The sequence below is a fragment of the Drosophila navojoa genome, chromosome X (assembly GCF_054131105.1).
Source record: "Drosophila navojoa isolate 15081-1374.11 chromosome X, UAZ_NAV_1.0, whole genome shotgun sequence".
Classification (NCBI taxonomy): Eukaryota; Metazoa; Arthropoda; class Insecta; order Diptera; family Drosophilidae; genus Drosophila; species Drosophila navojoa.
Genome location: NC_142895.1, coordinates 32,675,815 through 32,683,235, shown reverse-complemented (window position 1 = coordinate 32,683,235; position 7,421 = coordinate 32,675,815).

The following is a 7,421-nucleotide window of genomic DNA, read 5'->3' as shown; positions in this document are numbered from 1 at the left end:
GTAGTTCACAAGATCTACCAAATGCGAATTCGGGGCTCTGAAATCGCTACAGGCAGCAAGAGCTACGCACACAGGCACACAAATGCTCATAATGCATATAGTAGCGGAGACTGTGTGTGTGCACGCTCGTCGCGAAAGCATTTTCACTATGAGCACCAACGCTTTCATACCCTTCCCACAAGTAATATCGAAGACACATATACATATTTTGTACGAGCTTGGCAAACGGTTTAAAGAGTTCGGTATACTCTTCACACAGAAGGGAAGGCATGGGTTCTTGCTGCGAAGAAATTTCAATTTTCGTGAGCTGGCAGCTCAGAGCTGCTGCTTGTGCTCACATGCATACACACATATGAGAGAGCAAAGAGCATCGAGAGAGAGAGAGAGCAAGGGAAACATTGAGCGCAGAGGGATCTTTTGTTCAACCATCGACCATCTCGGTCGAGCGCATAAAGCGAAATGATTGTGCTCTCGCATATTTTTGTAGTCCGACCCCTAAAAGTGATGAGCCGAGCAAATACGAAGTTGACTGGGAGATTACCCTCGAAAATAAGTGTGCAAAACACTTTACACTACGTGTCCGGTCTATGTGCTCTCTGGTTAGTGGTATGTATATTCTTCCATCTTTAACAAGAATTTTACAATTATTTATCGTTCGTTAGCAGGGCTGCCAACTTAGCCTTATACTGGACAGATCTGGCCTTTTTCAACTGCCAATGTAGAAAAAATTGTAAACTAGCTGCTGGCATTTGGCAATTTTTAAATTCAAACTGGAATTGAATATTATTGGCAAAATATTCGTACATTGCCGAGGGGAAATCGATTTTATTGAGTTCGGTAATTATCTGTCAATTTTCAAATAAATATATAATTCATAACAAGTAACAAAGCTTTAGTCGAGACTGCTCGACTAAGAGATCCTCTGAGATTCGAGCAACTGATATTTTAATAATTCTTCGTGTCCTGCTTCACAAGAAACAACACATGAACAAATACACACACACACAAACCCGCGCACGGATACACATTTGATAGGCCCACATACTATTGGAATTTAATTGTTTAATAACTTTTCTTGTGGATGGACTCTTTTTGAGATTAGCTCGATATCTGCGCAATATACACTGACATTTGAAAAATTTTACCGACGGACAGGGCTAAACCGACTGGCTAAACTGGCTAGTCTTGAATTTGATCTAGTCGTTTCTAGCAGGTATGAAAGATTAATTTTGCATTTTCTTGGCCTGAAAAGTTGGAAGCACTGCTGACCAAACAACGCATAGACGAAACATTTAGAACAAACTTTTTCGACGCCGAAAATATGTGCATAAGAGACTGGTCAACTTCTTATTTGCTCGGCTCAGTGTCTTGAGGTTCGAGCAGTAAAAATACACCCCGGCAAAGCCAGTGCGCTGCGAGCTAGGGCTGCAAAACCATCAATAGATGGAGCCATCGATACTATCGATAGCTTCATCGAACATTTGAAGTTCATAGATATGAATCAATTTTAAATAATTTCAATCCTACATCCAGCATAAAATGAGTCGTGCAATTTTGTGTAAGAATATGTGGGAGACACAGTCATTTCATTCGACCGATCTGTCATGATGACACTCTAATAACGTAGCGAATTCCAACTTGAGTGTAACACTGTCTGAACTCAACTAACTCTTATTCTCGCTTCAGTTGCTTTTTAAACGCAAGTTGGTCTACACTCAGCGACAGCGCGACACCACCGTCGCCTCGCTCAAAGGGCGCCACCGATATTCATAATTCATAATTATTTTTGTCAAACCTATTTTTGTCACATCTTGCATGAAATTCCATATTCTTCTTAGCCTCATTTCTTAACTTTTCTTTATCTGCTTCCTCATCACCTTCCCCGTTTATTGGCAACAAACCAAAAGGACGGGCTTCTTTTCTAATTAATAATTCTGGTGGACTATACTTAGTCACACGATTGATCGTACAGTTCATAGCTAGCTGCACTTCGGCCAGCGCATCTTGCCCTGATCTCTGACTGGTTTCGACTGCAGTCAACATACTTTTCAGAGTACTCATGACGCGTTCTACCTGGCCGTTTGCCCTACTGGTACCAGTAGCAATTAAATGTAAATTTATTCCTTGTGAGGAGCAGAATTCGCGAAAACTTTTACTTGCGAAACTGCGTCCTTGATCTGCTATAATTCGAGAAGGTAGCCCAAATAAGGACAAGGCTGATTTTACAGCCTTAATACAACTTTCTGAATCCACATTTAATGCATGATAAAGGTAAACAAACTTTGTAAAGACAATAAGGACAATAACGTATTCTTTCAAGTCATTTTTACCACTCAGTTTGCCTGTTATGTCAATATGCACTGTATGCCACGGTATATCTACTTTAGGAATAGGATGCACCTCTGCCTGCACTTTTCCAACAGGTGGCTTTGGCACTTTGCATGTAATGCAATTGTTTTCAAACCAATAATACATATCATCTTTGTCTAGCGTCTTTTCCCAACCAAGATGCATAATTGCTTCATGAACGTGATTTATGACTGCCCATCAAGCCCTTGGGATTACCGGTAAACATTTGGTCTTACTATTGCGCTGTATTTTTCTATGCAGTATAACTTTTCGCAATTCATATGTATTGTCCAGATTTCCTAGTGAGTTATTACAATTTAGGTTTTGTATTATATTTTGTATTTCAGAATCTCGCTGTTGTTCTGAAATCAACCAATTGTCTGAAACTTCAGCTAAATTAATTCTCAATTCAAGTATTTTATTGATACTTTTTTGTTCTTTGTGCACTGGATGCCGAGAAAGAAAGTCAACATGCGCCATTCGCTTGCCTTTTCAATACTCTATTTCGAAATCAAATGCCTGCAAAAATGCCCACCATCTATGAACCCTCGGTGTCAAATCCGTTTTCGTACGGCTGGCCTTTAAGGAATTGCAATCAGTATAAATGATAAATTTACGTCCCTTCAAATGCTAACGTCCCTAATTCGTATGAATGGTACCTGGATTCGGCAACAGACGTACACCTACTGTAATACTATACTACGTGAGGTTTGTTGTCAACTTTATGCAACAGTATCGCGCCATAGCCAACACTACTTGCGTCTGTATGCAACTCTATCGGGTATTTTGGATCGAATATGATTAATACTGGCGTCTGCGTCAGCACATTTATTATTCTTACACGTATCTGCACATGTTCCGATAACCAGACAAAATCAGTATTTTTCTTAGATCTAAGATGATAAAGTGGTTCAAGTGTCTGTGAGAGGTTTAACACAAATTGACGAAAGTAAGAGGCCAACCCAATGAACTGTCTTAGCTGTGAGACATTTTGTGAAGGTGGTAGTTCAGTCAAAGCTTGAATTTTTCGTGTATTTGGCTTGATTTCTACATTGCTCACTTCAAATCCTAGATATTCTATTCTAGTTGTGAGAAAAGAACATTTTGTGACATTAAAAGAAAATCCAACTTTTTTTAAAACGTCTAGTACCGTCTGTAGTCTAACTAACGCATCTTCTTTGCTTTCAGCTGTTATGAGAACATCATCGATATACACAATTGCATAAGTATAAGATAAAGTCCCTAATGCCTTTACCAAATGGCATTGTCGAGAACTCGCATTGACCTTAAGGCGTTACATATGCCGTTCGTTCAATCGAGTCTTCGAGCACTGGAATTTGGTAAAATCCGCATGCCATATCTAAGCATGAAAAATATTTGGCACCATGAAGTCTGGCAATTTGGTCTGAGATGAGGGGCAATGCGTACTTATCAGCTACTGTATTCCCGTTTAACATGCGATAGTCCAGGCAAAGTCGATCAGTACATCATGGGGCTAGCAAAGGGTGAACAACTTGGACGAATAATCTTAGCTTTAAGTAATTCTTCTGTACTGCTGTACTGTCTTTTGCTGATCTATTAGTCTTATTTCCAACTGCCCTGTGGTGACCCTAGTCTTTGGTATTCCATCAATAAACCGATCAGAATAGCATTTTAAAATATTTCTCAAGGCTAGTTTTTTTCTGAATCATCAAATTCACTATTCAATGCAATAACGTCTTCATAATTGGTTATTATAAGCGAATCTACTCTTTTGGTTTCATAAATCTGGAATTTGGCTAAAAATTTCACGTCCAATTATCCAATTATCTCTAAATAATATTGGTCAATACTTATATTACATAATATTAGTTGAGTGCTACATATTGAATAATACTTATGCCGTTTAATTTAACAATAATATGAATTCGTTTACCACTAAATTTATGGGCAACGCTTTACTTGACCAATGAACACTCAGCTCCTGAGTCAAAACAAAATGGAACAGACTCACTGGTTGCACTTGTTATGGTTCCTGATGGTGCAGCTACGAAACATATGTCTACACGTTTCTAGATTACGCGGTCATTGCCTCAAGATCGTCCTTTTGGGCAAGCGGATGCGAAGTTCCCGATTCCGTTGCATATGAAAAATGTAACTTTTGACCGGTCATTTGTCCCTTGTGTTGAACCCTCGATGTGACATTTCCCTTGGATTGGCGTCATTCAGCATAATTATGTCCAGGCTTTCCACAGTAGTTGCATTTCACTTGAAAGGGGTGCTTAAACTTCTTGCGTTCGGAGCCTGCTGTGAATGCGTCATCGTCCAGGTGGCGTTTCCCTAGTGATACGGTGATTTCTTCCAGGTCCTTGGACTTAAATTTTGTCATTAATAAGGTGACAATTCGACTGCCATATTCGGTGAAGCATTCTCCAGACTTTGGTCGTCCATTTTAAATTTTCAACAGTACGCCTGCAGACGTTTCGATGCCAACAAAGCGTTGAATGAAGAGATTTTTAAATTGTGCCCATGTGGTGCCGGCATAGCATATCTGGGACAACCTTTGTGATGCACTTCCTTCTAGCGCCTCGCTTAAAGTTATCATCAGCCCGCTACCTTTGGGCATTCTATCAGCAAAAATTAGATCCACTGTTGTAAACCAAGCTGAGGCATCTGAACCAACTCCGTCAGTATTAAATTTTGGCAGAATTACGTGTGTTGCATCTTCATTAACAACCAATGATCTTGGTGTCTGCATATTTTTTATTATTTCGCCTTAAGAACAGCTCGTCGTTGCGAAATTATTTCTCCAGCTTTGATGAAAGCCAGCTCTGATTCCGGAAAATACTTACATGTGTCTCTTCGTGCCACCAAGCAGTGGTGCCAGATTTTGAACGACAAAATAGACCAAATTTCTCAAAAATACAAGCTAGAGTAGGCTGAAAATTTAAAAAAACCGGCTTAACCAAAAGCCAAAAACAAAACTATACCACTGAACAGAGATCACATAGACTAGACATGTATTACAAGTTAATAAACATCGAAAAATCTGTATAGGTACCAATCAGCTTCGTATTCGTCGGCACTTCAATTTCAGGTTCGGGCTACGAATCATTTCGCTTCATGCGCTCGACCGAGATGGTCAAATGTTGAACAAAAGATGTCTCTCTGCTCAATTTTTGCTCTTGCTTCTCTCTCTCTCTTCTCTCTGCACTCTCAAATACATATGTATATGTATGTATGTTTACGAGCACAAGCAGCAGCTCACGAAAATTGAAATTTCTTCGCAGCATGTCTTACCTTCTGTGTGAAGAGTATACCGAACTCTTCAAACCGTTTGCCAAGCTCGTACAAAATATTTGCGTTTTCTTATTTATTTGCGAGAACGGTATGATAGCGTTGGTGATCATAAAGAAAATGTTTTCTCGACCAGCGTGCACTCTTTACAGTCACTACTTTACAGTCCCCCTTGTTCATACATGTAGTATTTATATGCCTGTGTGCGAAGCTCTTGCTGCCTGTGGTAATTTTAGAGCCCAGCATTTGCATTTAGTTGATCTTGTGAAGTGTTCACACTTACATACATACATGATTGATTGTGAGTTCGCATTTATATAACAGCGAGAGGGAGAGAAAAAGAGAGAGAGAGAGAGAGACAAAACCATTCAGTATATAAAGAGAATTTCGCTGTGCGTGGAATATATGGTTCCTTTTCGAAAATGGTCTTAAACGCTTCGAAATGCAGTTTTATCATACTGTAAAAAGGGGCCTTCAACTGATGATATTTGTTTATATAATGATAATTTTTATTGAGTATGAAATACTCAGAAGAACACTGCATTTCATCTGATGTTTTTAGAAGATTTTTACATACTTCACAATCTGTTTATTGCAACAGTTTGTGCTGAAGATAGCCAGCGAAATATCGCAATGAATTTTCATTAAAAGCATTTTGTATCGTGGCATCTAATGATAATACTATTTCTAAATCAGCATTATGTTCAATATCTGTAGCAATATGACGTGAATTACATTGGTCATGAAGTACATATAGTTGAGACCTACTATCTTCTTTGATATTGGCCAACATAAGGTCTTCATCTGGAATGTAAATTCCAGAAATAGATGCAGATGTTAACATTTTCATAGATAACATTTTAGACATAATGGAATTAAATTCAACAAGTAAGAAGGACCTAGTCGAGACAGCTCGGCTAGGAGATGCCCTGTACCCTCCAATCTGATATTCTAATCATTCTATACTTCTTTTATGCACATATACATATACATACTAGAGGTGAAAAACTATCGATGGCACTATCGTCACTATCGATGGTCGGGCACTATCGAGCGACTGAACTATCGATGGTTCAATGTCTCGATAGTGGACGATAATATCGTCAAAGGCGCGGGATAAATAATTATAATTTTTCTTAATTTTATATCATAGCTTGCAAATGATAGTTGATCGTTTTTTCGAATATGCTCTGCTTCCTAACATAACATAAAAAGCGGCTCTCTTTGTTTTGGTCAAGCGCTTCGCATTGACTCATTGGTGTCACGATTTCAAATGAGTGTCGCGTAAAGAGTAATACGATTTTCGCTTAGACAAAGACTTCCAGCAAAAGACAGTTTGACTAAAAAACATACATACATAAATAACGCAACAATTGCGTGTGATTACCCATACATACGCAAAGGACTGTGAGGAGCAATATAGGTATGCACGTATTAGTGCATATGAACGTACGTATTTGCTGTGCGTTGATATGCATATACGTGCATATACATGTTGCTCCACACAGCGACGCGAATACTGTAGGAGCGACCCTCGCACTGGAAAGGGGGTCACAGTCCTGTCAGAGGCGGTCTCTTTCGCTCTTACAGATTCAGCAATGGGTTCGCGTCGCACGCACGACGATCATCGGTGACCGTTAGCCGAGGTGCCGTTCGTGCGGAGTGATAGTAGTGATCACTTTCGCTCGCAGGGCACCAACGGTACTTCGCCCAATGGGAGGCGGCCACGCAATTTGGCGGGAAAGTGGCGTCACTCGGATCACGCCACTTTACCGTTTCTGTGGACACGAGCGGCT